The following is an 18,472-nucleotide window of genomic DNA, read 5'->3' on the forward strand; positions in this document are numbered from 1 at the left end:
TGCATTAGCATTGTTGAATGCCAAGGACTCAGTTAATACTTTTCTTAATTCTTTATCTAATACAGCTTTTGTTATAGCTGTGTTTAGCCTTTGTAAAATATCGGTGAAGGGTTCGTGCGGTCCCTGAAATATCTTTGTGTATACCTCAGTTGGTTTTCCAGGTTCTGGAATTTTTTCCCAAGCATTTAGAGCTGCTGTATGGCGTAGGGATATTGTATGCTCATCATAAGTGGCTTGTATAATCCTGTCAGCGAAACATCCCTCACCAAGTATTTGATCTTGGGAGATCACAAAACCTCTGAGTTTACCTTGTTCTAAATTTTTTGCCTCTTCTCTCAACCAGCTTTTCCACTGTAGCTGTTGGCTATATTCTAGAACAGCTGAAATTAACTGATGCCAGTCATCTGGGATGATGCTATGTGAGGTAGACCACGAATTTAACATCTGTCTTACGTCTGTAGAGTGTATCCCATAGGTAAGTACTGCTTCCTTTATATTTTTAAAGTCCCTTGTTGAAATTGGTTGTAATGTATTTGTATTATATGACTCGGGGTGTGTGTCATCCGCTGACTTCTCATGGATGATAACAGGATAAGCCATTGTATGAGAGCCATTTGGAGATGTTACAACCTCTATGGTCTTGCTCTTCTGCTTATTAGGTCCCTTGTCATGTTTACTGAGAGTTTCTTCTAAGGCTTGCAAACGAGCACCTAGGGTCTGTTCTAGGGAGTGAACCTCCTCTCTGGCAAGGGACTCCAGATTTCTCATGGAATCATAGAAGTTTTTATGTTTCTCAGAAACACATGATTCCATGGACCTTATCTTATCAATTAATGATAATCTTTCCTCCTTATATAGTGTCTGGAGAGTTAGTGTTCTGTCCATTAAATATTCACATTTATTATCAATAAGATCAATTTTTGGTACAAGCCTGTTTCGTAAATCCTGATCAGCAGATTCCAGAGAAAGAATCTTTTTCTGTAAGCTTTCATTGCTATTTTTTAAAGCAGATTCCAGAGAGAGAATCTTTTTCTGTAAGCTTCATTGCTATCTTTGAAAGCCTGTAAATCCTGGTTAGCAGATTCCAGAGAGAGAATCTTTTTCTGTAAGCTTTCATTGCTATTTTTTAAAGCCTGTATCAGTCCCAATAATGACTCATCTTTGTTCTTGTTATTAAACCAGTGTTTGAACACTGTGTGAATTATTATGATGAATGCCAAAATGGTACAGGCCAGATATGCCTTAGGAAGGTCATATATTTCCAGGAAGATGTCATTTATCATACAGGCAAAAAGGTTTTCAAATTCTTGTGAGGTAATGTTGTTGGCCATATTACAAGGATTACTCAAAATTTGTTAGTCAATTTTAAGGTGTAAAATTATCAAGTACTTTTATTTGAAACAATATGCTTACCTTTCGTGGTTTTGAGGGGTTTAGTAGCACTTTGCGGGCAGCAGGTGGCATTGGTACAGCTCCAAATCAGGCCCTGCTGGTAATCTTGGCTGACTGCAGCTCGCTGGAGTAGAGATGGCGGGAGCCGGAGTTGGCACTTAGGAAGCGGGGGGAGTGCCTCTTCCACTGGTCTTGGGGCTAAGCTAGGGAACTGAGACTGGACTAGCTGCTCCCTTTTTTGGGAATGGAACCATGTAGGCGTTCCCTGATTATATGGAACTTTGCAGGCGGGTTTAGGTACCCGCTAGCCGGGGAGGAGGCTGAGGGTGGGAGCCACCCAGGCCTTTGGAATTTGTCCCACATGAGCACCAGATATTGGTGAAATTATTAAGGCCACTCCACGTAGTTAAAAGGAGATTTATTTAATGGCATAACTTACAAATTAAGGGATAGGTAGGTCGTGGGGTCTGGGGAAGGTGTATCGCAGTCCAGTGGTGTTTTCTGGAGCTCTGCTTGGCCCACCTCCACCATTCAGGGTCCCGGAACCGAGAGAGAGCGCTGGCTCATTCAGATCTCGGGTCTCCAGGTGCCTCCCTTGGCCCCGCCTTGTAGGCGTGACAGTTGCCAAAGTCTCAATGGGGATTGGAACTTCCAGATCAAAGCTGGAATGGCTACCCACTACACAACTATGTTCATAGCAGCATTATTCATAATAGCTAGAACCTGGAAACAACCTAGATGCCTCTCAACTAAAGAATGGATTAAGAAAATGTGATACATATACCGAATGGCGTACTATTCAGCAGAGAAAACCAATGACACCATGAAATATGCAGGCAAATGGATGGATCTACAAAATATCATCCTGAGTGAGGTAACTCAGAGTCAGAAGGACAAACATGGTATGTATTCATTTATAAGTGGATACTATAAGTAAACAAAGGTTAACCAGACAAGAACCCACAACTTCTAACAAGGTAGCTGACAAGGAAGACCCAAAGACAGATGCATGGATAGCCCTGGGATGGGGAAATAGATGACACCTCCATGAGCAAAATGGGGGTGAGCAGTGTGCATTGAAAGGTAGGCCATGGGGTATCAGAACATAAGGGAATGGGATGGTTGAGCTGGAACAGGGATGAAGTCGGAAAGCAATGAGAAAAATACCATGATGGAGGGAGATATTATGTGGATAGAGAGAAACCCAGGGCTAAGGATGTTGCCAGGAATCCCCAAGTTTGACCCTAGCTTAGACTACTAGAAATAGTGAAGAGGGTACCTGAACTGAACTGGCTTTTTCCAGTGATCAGACAGGTGAATACCCTGTCATCACAGAGCTTTTCTCCAATGACTAATGGAGCCAGATGCAGAGATCCACAGGCAAACACCAGGCAGAGCTCCAGGAGTCCAGTCAGAGAGAGAGAACAGGGATTCTATGAGCAAGTGCATCAGGATCATGATGGGGAAACCTGCAGAGACAAGCAATGCAGAGACGACCAAACCAAACTAGTGGGAATTCATGAAAGTTAGATCAATGGCTGTGGAGCCTGCATTGGAATGGACTAGGCCCTCTGCGTGGGAGACAATTGTGTAGCTTGATTTACTTGGGGGGCCTGCTGGCGGTAGAATCAGAATCCATCCCTAGTGCATGAGGGGGATTTTTGGAGCCCACTACCTATGATGGGACACCTCATGCAGCCTTGAGGCAGGGGGAAGGGCTTAGACTTGCCTCTACTGGACGTGGCTCCCTTTGGGAGGCCTTGCCTTATTGTGGGGGGCAAAGGGGGTTGGTTGGGGGGGAAGGCTGGGGGTGGGGTGGGAGTAAGGAATAGGGGGACATCTGATTGCTGTGTAAAATTAAAAAAAATTTTTTCTTAAAAAATGAAAAAAAAGAAAAAATATTGGCAATAAATGAGTTTGTTTTTTTTTAAAAAAAGAAACTATAAGACATTGATGTGGCCAAAATCAGTAGCACGATAAAGCCTGATGGAAGGAAAATTCATGTGTATGGCTGCCCCTAGATTATGATTTTCTAGATATTGCCAGGGAAATTGGGGTCTAAAATATGTATAGCAGATAATTTTTTACAAAATTTTTCCTATAAAACATTTATTATTTCAGTTCATTTTATTTTCATCAAAATATTAATGTGCCATTTATGACATACTTACTTTATGTTGGTCATCTATTCTAGGCATTGTTCCCCAGACAAGACTTTCCCCATCCCACTGCATCATCTTTATTTCATCACACAATTTAAAATAAACTATTTAAAAAGCATAATTTTAAGTTTTTGAAACCATATTTATATTTATAATTTTGGAAATATTGAAGACTTAGATCTTTGTATCTATAGTTTCATGATTTCCAGCTTGGTTTTGGTTCCCCTAAGATCATCAGAAAGGTTGGGTTTGAGGGCCAGTGTCTATATGTTTGATGTCCAGCATAAGGAGTGACCATCATCTCTCAATAAATAGGTTTTCATCACTATTACAGCTAGATCTTGTGAGTATAAGACATCATACAAATGTACATAAATGCTACCAGTTTGTACAATAAAAGCCCAAAGGCCTTAAGGATGCTTTTGGTAATAGAATCTGCATTTAGAGAGGAATATCTTGTATCTATCATTAGAAATTGCCTTGAGCAAAAAAATATTGAAACATCAGTATTTGCCAAGGAATCTGTCAAGTTATGAAGTTTATAGTTGTGAAATTTCTCATTTTTATGGCTAACCTGTGTTGTTGTTGAAGGATTTCAAACCTTAAAGAATATACTCACTATATCATCAATACTTGCGTCCTATAGTTTATATTCTCAATATTTGAACATCATTACATATGAAACATTATTATTGTGGAATAATAATGCGATAAGTAACAGAAACAGCAATGACCCCTTTGAGCAATATTACTAGAGTTAAAAATCCAGGCAAAGGTGTCCACACTTGTGCTCTCACCATCTCTGGCCATTCAGAAAGTATAAAATAAGCACAAGATAAAATCATCATCTCAGTGGTTTCATACAACAATTGATAGAAAAAATGCAGAGATTCCCCCCAGCCAAACATTAGGCAGAGTTCAGTGAATCCTTTGAAGACAGGGAGATAGAAGCCACAGGGTCAAGGACACCCAAAGAATACCCATAGAATCAACTAACCTTGTCTAATAGCATCTCACAGAGACCGACCCCCAAATCAGGGAGTCTGCCTGGCTCTGACCTAGGCACTATGCATATATGTCATAGTTGTGTAGCTTAGTCTTCTTGTGGGACTCCTATATTTGGATAGGGATCTGTCTCTGACTCTTTGGCCTGATTCAGGGAACTTTTTCCTCCTCCTAGTTTGCCTAGTCCAGCCTTCATAAAGGGAAGTGCTTAGTCTTACTACAACTTGATTTACCATATCTAGTTGATATCCCAGGGAGGCCTGCCCTTTTTAGAGAGGGAAGTGGTGGAAGGGGTGGGGTGGGGAAGGAACTGGGAGAGGAGGAGGGAGTGGAAACTCTTGTTGCAATGTGTAGCTGGAGACTTTCTCTCCAGCTCCCACCAAGCTCCTACAGTCCCGCAGCCCACTTATAAAATAAACATACACACTCTTATTTAAAGTCTTTGGCCTAATGGCTCAGGCTTCTAGCTATCTAGTTCTTACATCTTAAATCAACCCATTTCTATTAATCTATAAGTTGCCACGTGGCTCAAGGCTTACTGGTACCTTACATCTCGCTTGTCATGGCAGCGGCTGGCAGTGTCTCCTCACTCAGCCTTCCTGTTCCCAGAATTCTCTTTTCTGTTTGTCTTGCCTATACTTCCTGCCTGGCTACTGGCCAATCAGCATTTTATTTATACAGAGCGATATCCACAGCACTTCCCCTTTTGTTTTTTCTTTTTTTCAGAAAGGAAGGTTTTAACTTTCACATAGTAAAATTACAGATAACAAATCAATTATCAAGCAAGAATTACAGTTACAATATTTAGTCTATTTATAATATCTAATCTGTTTGTATTTGACAAAATTCAAGAAGATATCCTGTCTTATATTTGTGAGTCTAAGGTTTCATATCTAACTTATTTCTTATCATAACTAAGGAAATTATAACTATCTAGTCTTCAACTACATAAAAGACCTCAGAAGGATATAATATTACCTGAGAAACGGGATAAGGATGCAAGCAACTTTTGGGAGTCTTGCGAGAGTAGATAGAGACAGCTGGCAGCCTGGACAGTTATCCAAAGTTTCTCTGTAAAGTTGGGGCATCTGTCTTCAACCCACAGGCCTAGAGTCTCTCAGTCACTTTTCTCTGTGTCCTCTAGAATGTCTGGCAGTTTCCTCTGTGAAGCAGGAACCTGAAGGACCATTTATGGCATGAACCCGCGAACGGCACATTACACTGCCTGGTGCCTTTGCTAGTACAAAAAAAGAGGTTTCTGGGCTATATGCTCAGAGTAGCTGGCAGTAAGGCACCACCACCATGTTCGGAAGCTGAGGTGGGCAGAGCCAGCAGCCACAGTGCTGTTTCAGTCTTACAAATGCTGCAGTTTAAAGCAATAGATTCACAATAAGATATTCAGATGGAACAAGACTTTAAATGCTTTACAATGTGTGTAAAAATGCAGGTAGGCTTGGAAGAGAGAGAAAGGAATATATACAGTTATATAAAGAAATAGTTTTTAAAAATAAAGTCTTTAAAGAGACAGTAAAAGTAATATAAAAAGTAAGCCACATAAAGATGGATGTTGCACAGAGAATCTGGATTGTGTTGTCTTTGGGATTTTTAATTGCAGAAAACCATTTGATTGTAAAAGCTGTTGAGTTTAGCCAATATGTATATTTTAAAGATACTTTGACTTCAAAATTTGGATCTAAGAATATGTTGCCTGGAAAAGAGACTCTGCTTTTGTTTCCACAGAAAGCCAGAGGCTATGGATTTGTTCCAGATTAAGATACATCAGGTTTGACCAGCCAAGACCCCTTGAAAGGTCTCTGATGACACCATGGCCCAGATGATCCAACATCCAGAATGGTTTCAAGGGAACTGGCTCAGATGATACACCCTCACAGACTACTCCATAATCCTAAAATTTTCTTTGTGTCCCCATAAGATTCAGCACCCCCCTCGAGGAGGAAGTAGTAAGAGAAGCTACGCTCAAATTCTCAAATATACCAAGCTGGCTTTGGGGATGGAATTGGCTCACTACTTCTCTAAACCCAAGCATATTGCTAAAAGAAAAGGTTAAGAGATTCTTGTGTCCCATATCAGAAGAGCCCTCTGGTGTGGGACAGAGAAAAACCATTATTTTTATTTAAAACAGTTTGATTATAAATGCAATATCTTTCTAAAAAAGAAAAGGGGATATAGATATGATAGGATAAAAGGGTAGATTATTGAATCTGTTTTTAAAGAGCAACAACTTGTTTAAAATGTTTTATATTGGTATAGATTTTAGTTTATTAATACAAATTTAAAGTCAATTTTGTTATACTGTGTGTATATTTCTACTCTTGTTTAAGGTATTATGCTTGTACATTTTTAATTAAAATTGTAATGGATAATTAAGAAATAGATTAATAATTAGTCATCTATGATAATCATACTCGTAGCCATATTAGTTAAGTCTTCTAGGTATACATAGATATATTTCAGATAGATAGGTACTCTTCAAACACTTCAAAGACCGACAGAATATAGCATTTAAAATGTTTTAAAAATTTAGACTTTCTGGACAGTGAGACATTTCTGCTCCTGGCAGCACTGATTTACTTCAGAGAGGAGGATGGGCATTGAAGACACTCTATGTAGAGTTTATCTTCACCTTGGCAAAAATAGCCATTTGGGCAAGAAATTGTTCTTGCTTGGACTGCTTGATCGACTGAACATGCAGGACCCAAAGGAAGGTGACCACTGAACTTTGCTTGGCAAAATGTTCCTTCAGGTTCCTGCTTCAAGAGAAAATTGCCAGATGTTCTAAAGGACACAGAGGGAAGTGACTGAGGGACTCTAGGCCTGTGGGCTAAAGAACATGCCCCAACTTGACAAAGAAACATTAGGTGACTATCCAGGCTGCCAGCTGTCTCTGTCTACTCTTGAAAGACTCCTGAAATTTGCTTGCATCCTTCTCCCGTTTCTCAGGTAATATTATATCCTTCTGAGGTCTTTGATGTAGCTGAAGAGTAGATAGTTAAAATTTCCTCAGTTATAATAAAAGATAAGTTAGATATGAAACCTTAGACTCACAAATATAGGATAGATAGGATATCTTCTTTAACATTGTAACTGTTATTCTTGCTTGATAATTGATTTGTTACATTTAATTTTACTATGTGAAAGTTAAAGCCTTCCTTTTTGAAAAAAAAAAGAAAAGGGGAAGTGCTGTGGATATCGCTCTGTATAAATAAAATGCTGATTGGCCAGTAGCCAGGCAGGGAGTATAGGAAAGACAAACAGAAAAGAGAATTCTGGGAACAGGAAGGCTGAGTGAGGAGACACTGCCAACTGCCGCCATGAGTACCAACATGTAAGGTATCAATAAGCCACGAGCCATGTGGCAAGGTATAGATTAATAGAAATGGGTTGATTTAAGATGTAAGAACTAGATAGCTAGAAGCCTGAGCCATTAGGTCAAAGAGTTTAATTAATATAAGAGTGTGTGTATTTATTTTATAAGTGGGCTGCGGGACTGTAGGAGCTTGGCGGGAGCTGGAGCTGGAGAGAAACTCTCCAGCTACAGCAATGTAATATATAACAGAAGAACAAATGTAAAAAGAAAAATAAAGAAAAATCTAAGTTGGTCTGAGTTCTTCATTGTTTCACTGGGGAGTTTTGATTATTCATCATAGACCAGTCTGAATGATGGACTACTAAATCCAAAAGAATTGATAATTTTTCAAAAAGTAAATTACATTCCTTATTAAAATTCATTGAAAACCCATCATGGAAAGCATATCTGGATATATAATCTCCCTGCATGGAAATTCTAGTCTCTGCATAAAATTTATTAAATAAAGCATGTTAAAATTTGTTTTCCTACTAAAAATAAATCCAGTAATATGGTAAGACATGATTTGATATGGTTTGACTGTTGAGTCTCTTAGAGATTTTTGTGATTGAGGCTTGTTTGTCTAGATAATGCTGTTGAGGTATTTGACATTATTAACTAGCAACTATTATGAGTCCTCTACTGGCACATTCCATCGCTAATCAACCAAGTTTCTCCCTCATGAAATTATTTCATTCTCTCTGTCTCTGTCTATCTGTCTCTGTCTCTATGTATGCCTGTGTATGTGTGTGTGTGTGTGTGTGTGTGTGTGTGTGTGTGTGTGTGTGTGTGTGTGTGTATGTTTTGTCTTATCATAGGTGTCATATTTACTTGAAATGTTTTTTACAGGATCACATCTTCCTAACTACCATAGTTATCCTAGACTACATAGTTCAACACTTGATATACTTTTTAAATACTTTACTTAAAAAATTTGGTGTTTCTGTATTCTAATAGAATAAAAAATATGTAGTACTAGATGTAAAAAGATTTGATTTGACTTATAATGTAACAATTGTTATTAATTTGTATTAGTCATTTCTTGACCCTGAGAAAAATGACCAGACACATAGAAAACAATGTAAAGGATGAAAATATTTTACATTGTGTGCCTCCCAAGAATAAATTCAGTGTTTCCATGCAGACACATTTGAAGCTCAGGATGAATTACAGAGTGGGAGAGGTGAAGGCATAATTCACCCCTCATATGGTAGACTACAAGGAAGTGGAGACAGAAAGCCTGAGCCAGTAGGTGGTATAACATTAAAAGTCCTAAAGCAATGATCTGCTTTCACCAGTGAGGATCAAATTCTAAAAGTTTCCACAGTCTTCCCAATATCAAAATAATCTGGAGAAGATTTCTAAGCTGGTCACATGGTGTCTTAATTCAGACAGTAGCATTCTAATAGTGGGCTAGCTGTCCCCTTTATTTGTGCCTGAGAAAGAGTTGCATGTCTGTATGTTGTGACTTTCAAGATCATTTCATTCTTGATAAGCCAGTCACCTTGGAGGCATCTTCAGAGATTAACATTTTGCCCATAATATGTTAAATTTATGAAAATCATGCTTCACAAACAACCAACGTTGTAGTGTTGACTGTACAATTTCCAATAGCTGTGTCACCTTTTTTTCCAGCCTAATTGATCATAAACTGCATGCAATAACATTTTTATGTTGTATACCATTTAAGGGAGGGATTGTTATACTTGATTACAATAATATTATACACATTATTTTTTTTGCTAATGTTTAATTTCCAATCCTTTGACATTCTTATGACATGTCTCTGACCTATAGAAAATAATTTTGTAGCAGTGTGAACTTCGGTCTTGTTGTTATGATTCTGAAGGTGTTCAAATTAAGGGTCCTCTGTATTGAAATTGCATATTGTACTATATCCTACAATGATCTTTCCTTTGGTTCTTACCTGCACTTTTTCAGGTGTGAATTCATGAACTGACACAAATTAGAAATCACAAAAAATAAAGGAACCACTGCAGCTTGTGGGACCAATAGGGAAGGGAAGAGTAGGACACAGGTTTTCTGAGTATAGAATTGGGAAAATGGAGTGGGGTGTTTCTAAAATAAGTATGTGGACAGAGGTAAATTCAGAAGTGTGAGGAAGAAGAGTGAAGTGACAGACAGGATGTCTGTAAAATTTATAGGGAAGCATAATATTTATTATCTACATAAAATACCTAAGATACTAAATATATATATATATACTAGCTGTGGGACAGGGGAAGCCAGGAGCGGAATGGTGAGTAAGGAATGCTGAGAGTGGGAGAAATAGTCTCCCGTAGGGAGGTGTGCACCACTTTGAAGAAGAGACTAGAATTAGGACACATGGAAAGTGATATGAAGTAGACAAAATGGGGCAGAAGGGTACACTGAGGATGTATGGGTGCATAGAGGATGGCAGGAGAATCATAACATCTAAGCTAACAGGAAAATATTTTAAGGATATCCATCACTTTTAAAAGCTAGTGTTAAGTCAGAGCCTGACTGACTCAAAATCTTTTTCTGCATCACAGTTTCGAAGACCTCTCTCATCTCCGTATCCATTTTTCCAACTTGCACAATCCTGTCCCCAGTGCAATGCAGTATAAGGGGTTTTGATTTCTATTCTGACACTGACATTTGAACTGTAAGCTAAATTAAGTGCGACAGAAACACAGGATCAGATCTAAAGTACTTATTGCTATCATGAACTATCAGACCCAAAAATACAGAATGAGAATAATAAATATTCTAGTTACATATACTAGGAATTGTATGGTAAATTTGGAGTTATTCTGGTGATTATTTGTAGTAAACATTTTCTACTAGCCCAACCATCTATAGAAATAATACTTTTATCTGGTAATGTTACAATAAGGAACCAATAATGTGTGCTTTAATACATGAGAATTCTCTTCTTTCACAACTCTGGCACACAGAAATTCAAACCCAGTGTTTCTCTCGGTCTGCTTGTCCTCTGAGCCTCTGAAAAAAAGAGTAACTTGTCTTTTCTGAGAGTCAGGTTGTAGAAGTCTCAGCAGCCCTGGATTCTGTTGTCCACATTTTTGCCATGCCATAAGAGGTTCTTTCCTAACACATCAGGTCCACCCATAATGACCTTATCCACAACTGACCACCTCAGCAAGCAACACATTTCCAAACTGGACTCACAAGATATCAGGACTTCGAGTTTAATAGAACTTTTGGGAAGACCTTAGTCTATAGTCACTTAAGATTTCCCTCAAGATAAAGTGCAGGTGATTGTTATAATCAGTAAATGTTCTTTTTTTCAGAAGGGAAACCCTTCCAGTCTATATATAACAGAGGTATGTTGACACGAGTGACAGTGCTCAGGGTAGGAGCTACCTGCTCTATACACCTTTGTCACTTAGATTATGCAATCAAAAAGAAGAAAGGCCTTGCCTAAACCATAGAACCTATATGAATCTATGGCTGAGCTGTTAGGCATAAATATTCATGTGAAATCCTTGAAAACTTAAATTATCAGTCATAGAACTTTTGCCCTTTTAGGTTAACTTCCATTAAATATTGTGAACTAACATGTGGTTGGTGGACTACATGAACTCTTTTGTTGTTTTTGAAAATGGAACAGTTTCATAAATACTTCATGTTCAAAGTAAAGCATAAATAGAGGGTAATGTTTTGTATGGATATAGTGAGGAATAAGAATTTTATATTGTATGAATGATTCACAGTTGACAAGAAGACACACTAGCAGAGTAGATCAGAGTTCCAAATCTAAATAGGGAAACTAATCTAAGCAGTGATATTAACTCATTGTTTTGAAGTTAATGAATTCTCCCTATCAGGTTCCAAGGAATGAGACAGAGAGTACTTTAGACTCTAGAAAGACATTGATGTAATATTGGTTTGCAGACATGAATGATTCATACAGAAAGGGTTTTAAGACTCCTCCAGGCCATTGCCAAGTTAGATTGGCATAGGCAATAATCAGTTTTAGAAAGCAGGGTGTCCTACTGACTTTCAATGCACTGTTTCTGGATTATACATTCTTTCCACATTTTCCATCTCACTCCCCATGGCATCCTCTGTTGGAAGACATTTGCATCATCCCAAGTCACTGTTGCATGTAACTATTATATTACAGAGTTTTGGGCAAGTGTACTTAAGAGAAGTGATCCCTGGGGTCTTGGTATTTGTCCTTGTACATGAAATTGTGTGGCCTGAGGCTAAAGAAGATCTCCAAATATTTTTGGAACTTGTTTTTATCATGAATGCAGGGTCTCACATGAGAAGACCAAGGGAAGGAAGTTTTAATGAATTCTCCATAGAGTGGAAGAGGCTTGCTTAAGAAATATGTGATTAGAGTGATGACTTCACTCACCATTATTACAAATGCATGTGCTCACAAACACACAAACTGTGTATATACCTGATAGCCACTTTCAGACCCATGTGCCCATGCTTGCACTGTGGTAGACACATCTATTTTAAGATGTGCTCTTGGATTTTTATCTTCTGGCTCCTGCAGACTCTTGTTCTTGTGTGCTCCTTCAATGCTTCTCAGTGCTATTTGAAAACACAATGGAATCGATATAGTGATGGAAATGTGGTGATTGCTGCATTTGTTACTCTTTATAATTATTTATCCCAGGAAAATATGATTGATTTTACCACAGAAGAAAGTTATTCCAACCAGTAAGTGCTTTTAAAAATGCATTCATTTTCAGAATTCATTTTCTATTGTACTCAAAGAAAATTGGATGCACACAAAGGTACCTTTTATTTCTGATCCATGCACCACTCTTTTGTATTCACATAACTCTTTTTAAGGTGTGTTTTTCTGATCGTCATTTTGTACTCTCAGGATAGAAGATGGGTTTGTTTTTATTTATACTATTTAAACATTTGATACTCTGATCCTCTCTACCTTCCTCTACCATGCTTTTAGCTGCTCAGGGGTGGAATATTGTCATGGTTTTCTGTGCAGAAGAAATGTTGAATCAATATTAACACATTGCTTTGGATAATTTTCAAAGTGTAGTTGTTCTCCTGTGAAAAATAATGCCAATGATTGTAGTGACTCCGGAGTTCCTTATGTGTGTTACAATGACAGAGACAGGTGCTGGCTGCTTCAGATTGGAGAGGAGGAATGTGAGAATTTGGAGTTGAGATATCTTATATTACAATCCCTTTAGATGACTCACAATATTTTTCTTTAATTTAGATTAGAAACCTTGTAGATTCTGTTAATTTAGCTTCATTTCCCCATTTCATTCTTGTTTCTAAGTATTTGCAAATTGATACAGATATGTTCAGGAAGAAACATTGGTGTTGATGGTGGCCTGTGAGGGTTGTTTCTTATTTAGTTTGATTCCTATAGGATTAGAGGGCACTGGCAAACAATTTGGTAGAATTGTATGGACTCTGCTAGAGAAAAATGCCCATGTATGATTCTTTTTGTAGGATATAGGATTTATTTCATTCCATGAATGCATTTCTGTAGCTGTAGGATCCCGGTATTAAGGTCTGAAATGGAGGAGGATGGCTTGCATTCAATTTAGAACACAAGCCTATAAAGTGGAAATGCAGAAGCAAGTTCCAAGTGGAGAGTCAGCTGATAGACAATTAAGAGTGAAGATAAATTTAGGTTCTTGCTATTTGATTGTATTTTTCATGAAATCTGGGTGAAGTGTTAAGTCACCAGCTAATGGTCAGTAGAGCAGGAAAACTGGTCAAGTAGAAAATTTGGTAGGCAATAAGTATGTCTTGACAACTTAGGCTGAAATGGACACAGCCAATGTGTCCACAGAAATCCAATTATAGATGCATTCTCTTGTCATTACATGCAGAAAGTGGGTTTATTTGTCTTTTTTCCTCTTCAGTTTATTTTCTTCATTTTGATTGAATATACATAGCTATATTCATTCTGATCTGCATAACAGAAGGTCATTAAATGTGAGTTCAGTGATATTTTCTGTTATGGTAATTTTGTGGATTTATCTGTTATTAGGTCATCTTTCATGTAATAATTAAAAAGATGATAAGCAAATAATCCTTAATTTCTGTTAGTGTACATGAAAATTTATAGCCATGTTATGGAAATTGTTTTTCAGGCTTCTCAAACTTTAAAACAGGAGTAAAATACTATATGACCAAATTATGCCACTTCTGGCCTCATTAGTATAAAACTACATATCCTGCCATGGATAGTTTCTATTATTTTGGATAAAGTTCTTATCATTCAGTTGTAAATTTAAAATATTTTTCAAATAAATATTTATTTTTTCAATGTACTTATATAGCTAGATATACTTTATGCAAAATTTGAACCATTTCTTCATGATGAGAGCATTATATGTTCTTTTCTAGCTCTTCAAATCCCATAGTTATTTTCAGTTGAAATTGTGTATCATATGGGTTAGAATAAATACTCCAGGTCCTTTTAAGCATCTTTCATGTTCTATGAATATTTATATTTTTCTATTTGAGTATATGTTACCATTCTAATTGTTATGCTCAATACTAGGTTTTATTATCACTTTACTTGTGCTGTTATTATCATGTGCTTCACTCTTCAATGGATACTTTCCCCTTTTACTTTACACTTTTATTTAGTTTAAAAAGACATATGATATGAGCGACAATTAATCATTTTTTTTCAAGTGTGTTTGATTCTCTGGCTCTGTTCATAAGTACCACATAAATAAGTCTTAGGGCCCATGCTTAAAACCCTAGCACACAAGAGGTGGAGCAGAATAAAGGTTAAGTACATCCTCAGGCCACAGTGAGTTTGAGATTAGCCTGACTCATACTGTATCAATAAATAAAGATATTGAGAATAGCATATATGCTTTCTCAAGCAATTCATTTATTGCATCTCGTCATTAGTTCCCATAATTTTCTAAGTTTTTCTCCAAGGGTCTTTCTTTGAAATTCAGGTACTATTTTTTGCATAGCTACACAAATACATGAGCTACCTTCCTAACCCAATTTTAAATTTTGAGATGTTCAATTTTATGAGTTGTTTTTATGACTGTGTGTCTTACACTCTCTTTTTAGTGTTTCCATATCTTTATACCTCTCACAAATGTTCTTCTCTTTCCATGAATATAGCATTGATTATGATATGTAAGAGGAATGATGAGTAGCCTGACCCATTAGTCCCCCCTGGAGAGAGGTCACTTGAACATGCTTTATATGTTTATGTAGATCTTTCTTAACTTTTTTTTAACTGAACAAAGGGGTGATGTAGAAAATGATATAGATATATAGGATATAGATAAGATAAAAGCATAGATTATTGAATCTACTTTTAAAGAGCAACACCTTGTTTAAAATGTTTTACATTGGTATAGATTTAGTTTATTGATACAAATTTAAAGTTAATTTTGTTATACTGTATGTATATTTCTACTTGTTTAAAGTATTATGTTATGTAACTCATTTAGATTGCAATGGATAAGAAATAAAGATTAATAATTAATCTTCTATGATAATCAAACTTATAGTCATGTTAGTTAAGTTTTCTAGGTATACATAGATATATTTCAATTAGGTAGGCAATCTTCAAACACTTCAAAGACCTACAGAATATGGCATTTAAAATGTTTTAAAAACTTAGACTTCCTGGACAATGAGACACATCTGCTCCTGGCAGCACTGATTTATTTCAAAGAGAAAGATGAGCATCGAAGACACTCCATATAGAGTTTGTCTTCTTTTTTTTTTGAGATTTATTTATTTATTATGTATGCAGTGTTCTGCCTACATGCATGCTTGCAGACCAGAAGAAGGCACCAGGTCTCATTACAGATGGTTTGTGAGCCACCATGTGGTTGCTGGGAGTTGAACTCAGGACCTCTGGAAGAACAACCAGTGATCTTAACCGCTGAGCCATCTCCCCTGCTGAGTTTGTCTTCTTCTTGGCAAAAATAACCATTTGGGCAAGGAACTGTTTTTGCCTGGACTGCTTGACAGAATGTTGTATTGACTGGACATGCAGGACCCAAAGGAAGGTGATCACTGAACTTTGCAAGGCAAAATGGTCCTTCAGGTTCCTGCTTCACAGAGAAATTGCCAGACAATCTACAGGACACAGAGAAATGTGACTGAGAGACTAGGCCTATGGGCTGAAGATGGATGGATGCCCCAACGTTACAGAAGAACTTTGCATGACTGTCCAGGCAGGCACTGTTTCTGTCATTCTAGAATTTTGGAAGTTGCTTACAATGCTCTTCCTGTTTACTTAGATAATATTATAGCCTTCTGAGGTCTTTGATGTAGTTGAAGACTAGATAGTTATAATTTTGCTTAGTTATGATAAAAGATAACTAAGATATGAAACTTTAGACTCACAAATATAGGATAGATAGAATATTTTCTTTAATTTTACAAAATACAAATAGACTAGATATTGTAACTGCAATTCTTGCTTGATAACTGTTTGTTATATGTAATTTTACTATGTTAAAGTTAAACCCTTCCTTTTTGATTAGACAGAAAAGGAGAGGTGCTGTGGGATGTTTTGTATGCTGTGAATGTGTTGCTCTGATTGGTTGATATATAAAACATTGATTGGCCAGTAGCCAGGCAGGAAGTATAGGTGGAATAAGCAGACAAGGAAATTATGGGAAGAAGAAGGTTGAGTCAAGAGATGCCAGCCCACCGTCCAGGGAGCAGCATGTAATGGCACACAGGTAAAGCCACGGAACATGTGGCAACATATAGATTAACAGAAATGGACTGAGTTTAAATGTAAGAGCTAATCAGTTGTAGGCCTGAATTAATGGCCAAGCAGTTTTAATTAATATAAGCCTCTGTGTGTTTACTTGCATCTGAGTGGCTGCGGACCAGGTGGGATACAGGAAAACTTCAGTTACAAGAAAAGGAATCAGCTAGGCTGCCTCAGAGAAGAGTCCTTCTAAGGGTTTAAAATAAAATGAGAAATAAAAATATTCTGATCATAATACAGGCACTGACAGCAGCATTCATATTAGGAATGTGTTATGTGAGTGGAATCACATCAGCAACACACAAACTCAAACTGTCAGGACATTATAATTCCTATTGAGAATGCAGTTAAGATCATATTTGGCATAGTTTTCCCTCAGAGTAGGAAGAAAATAGGCAAGAAGCAATCTAAATACTAACAGCAGGGTTTGTCATGGCTGTTAGAAGATGTGCTTTTTGTCACTGTTGTAAGGATAATAGTTTGGTGGAAACATTTGAGACACTTTGAGCCTAACAGTGGAAGTTCAGGATAAGCTGCTTTCTCTCCTCTATTACAAAGTTTTGGGAAACAATAAGAGGTAAAGTTTGAGCACATACTTTTAGCATCATTATTAGTATGAGTTTTGTTTAGTAAGGTAAAATGTGAATCTTTTCTGGTCTGGGCCATGTTGTAGAGCCTTCATAAAGAAGGTAAGTTTAATCAACTGTTTGCTACATCAGACTTCTGCATAAAGAACAGCTACATGGTAAGAAAAGCCAGTTGAAGTCCAAGGACCCTATGTGGGATTCCAGAATAATCTCTAAATTGGTGAATTTTGAGACAGAATGCCATACCACCCCTTTAAATCAGAGAGCACGAATGGTTAGTGTACTGAAGGACACATTCTACCTGTGAGAAGTACACATTGTGAAAGAGATGATGTTCCATAGTTGGTAAAAACAGCTTTTAGATTTGACATGAGATTTAAGAAGATTACATGGTTTTCATGAGCTGTTGATAGTCACTGTGGTGCTGACGTAAGCTAAAATCTTCTATGGGTAAATTGAACTCTGCATTTATCTTAAGAACAATAAGAAGTGAGAAATTGTTGTCTAAAAACATTTCATGTAATTAAGCATAATTTTTGAGGACTGCCGGCCCTTAAATTGCTAAAGAGACACATTGAGCATTTTAATGGGGATCATACTTTACTGGTGCACACTTAAGACTGCATTTTAGTAAAAATTAAGTTCTGTTTTTGTTCTGTAGAGGTCTATTGAGAATTCAGGCCTAAGTGTTCTCTTGGGCTTCTGAAGAATCTCTGATTGTTCAATCCATTCTTGTGCTATTGTCTTTCTTAGTGAACATAAGTTGACAGCCTCCCTTGGCCTGACTGTGACTTCCCTTGGAAGCACTGAGCGAATTATATCACTGTCCTGAGTCTCATTGTAGAATGGACACAGGGAAGAAGTCAATCTAAATGACAAACAGTTCTTTATAATTGTTTAACTTATTCCACAAAGACTTTAATACCATATGTATTACCTTTAAATCTCGATCTCTATGTACATTAGCCCACTTGTAAGTTCATAACTTGAAAATGCTTTGTTGTTTCCCCCCTCCTTTGGAAAACTCCATATATCATAATCTTGGTATATAAATACTTCCTTTAAAAAACAATTTCAATCTTCACATCATTCTAACATTTTATTTGGTTAATACCATAAGACATAATGAACTTAACACATAAATTTACAAAGTATTGTGAGAATATTTTTTCAGGAATGTCTCCTATTTTTAATTTCTCAATGATACCATGTTTCAAATTCATACCTGTACAGCCAAGAGATG

The 18,472-nt window shown here is 37.2% G+C and overlaps 1 protein-coding gene across 2 annotated transcripts in view; it reads left to right on the top strand.

Moving 5' to 3' along the window:
* The window catches only part of LOC128120387 (zinc finger protein 501-like), a 52,957-nt gene extending 44,509 nt beyond the window's left edge, over positions 1 to 8,448 (top strand). Inside the window, exons 7-9 of one of the 2 annotated variants that reach the window (XR_008221855.1) lie at positions 344 to 475; positions 2,109 to 2,294; positions 6,300 to 8,448. The gene's annotated coding sequence lies outside the window, so the exon portion shown is untranslated. The remainder of the gene's footprint in view (positions 1 to 343; positions 476 to 2,108; positions 2,295 to 6,299) is intronic. The other variant, XR_008221856.1, reaches the window with a different exon arrangement.
* Positions 8,449 to 18,472: the final 10,024 nt, after the last annotated feature.

This window comes from Peromyscus californicus, unplaced genomic scaffold, assembly GCF_007827085.1.
Source record: "Peromyscus californicus insignis strain IS unplaced genomic scaffold, ASM782708v3 Scaffold_2__1_contigs__length_46816999, whole genome shotgun sequence".
In the NCBI taxonomy this organism is placed as follows: Eukaryota; Metazoa; Chordata; class Mammalia; order Rodentia; family Cricetidae; genus Peromyscus; species Peromyscus californicus.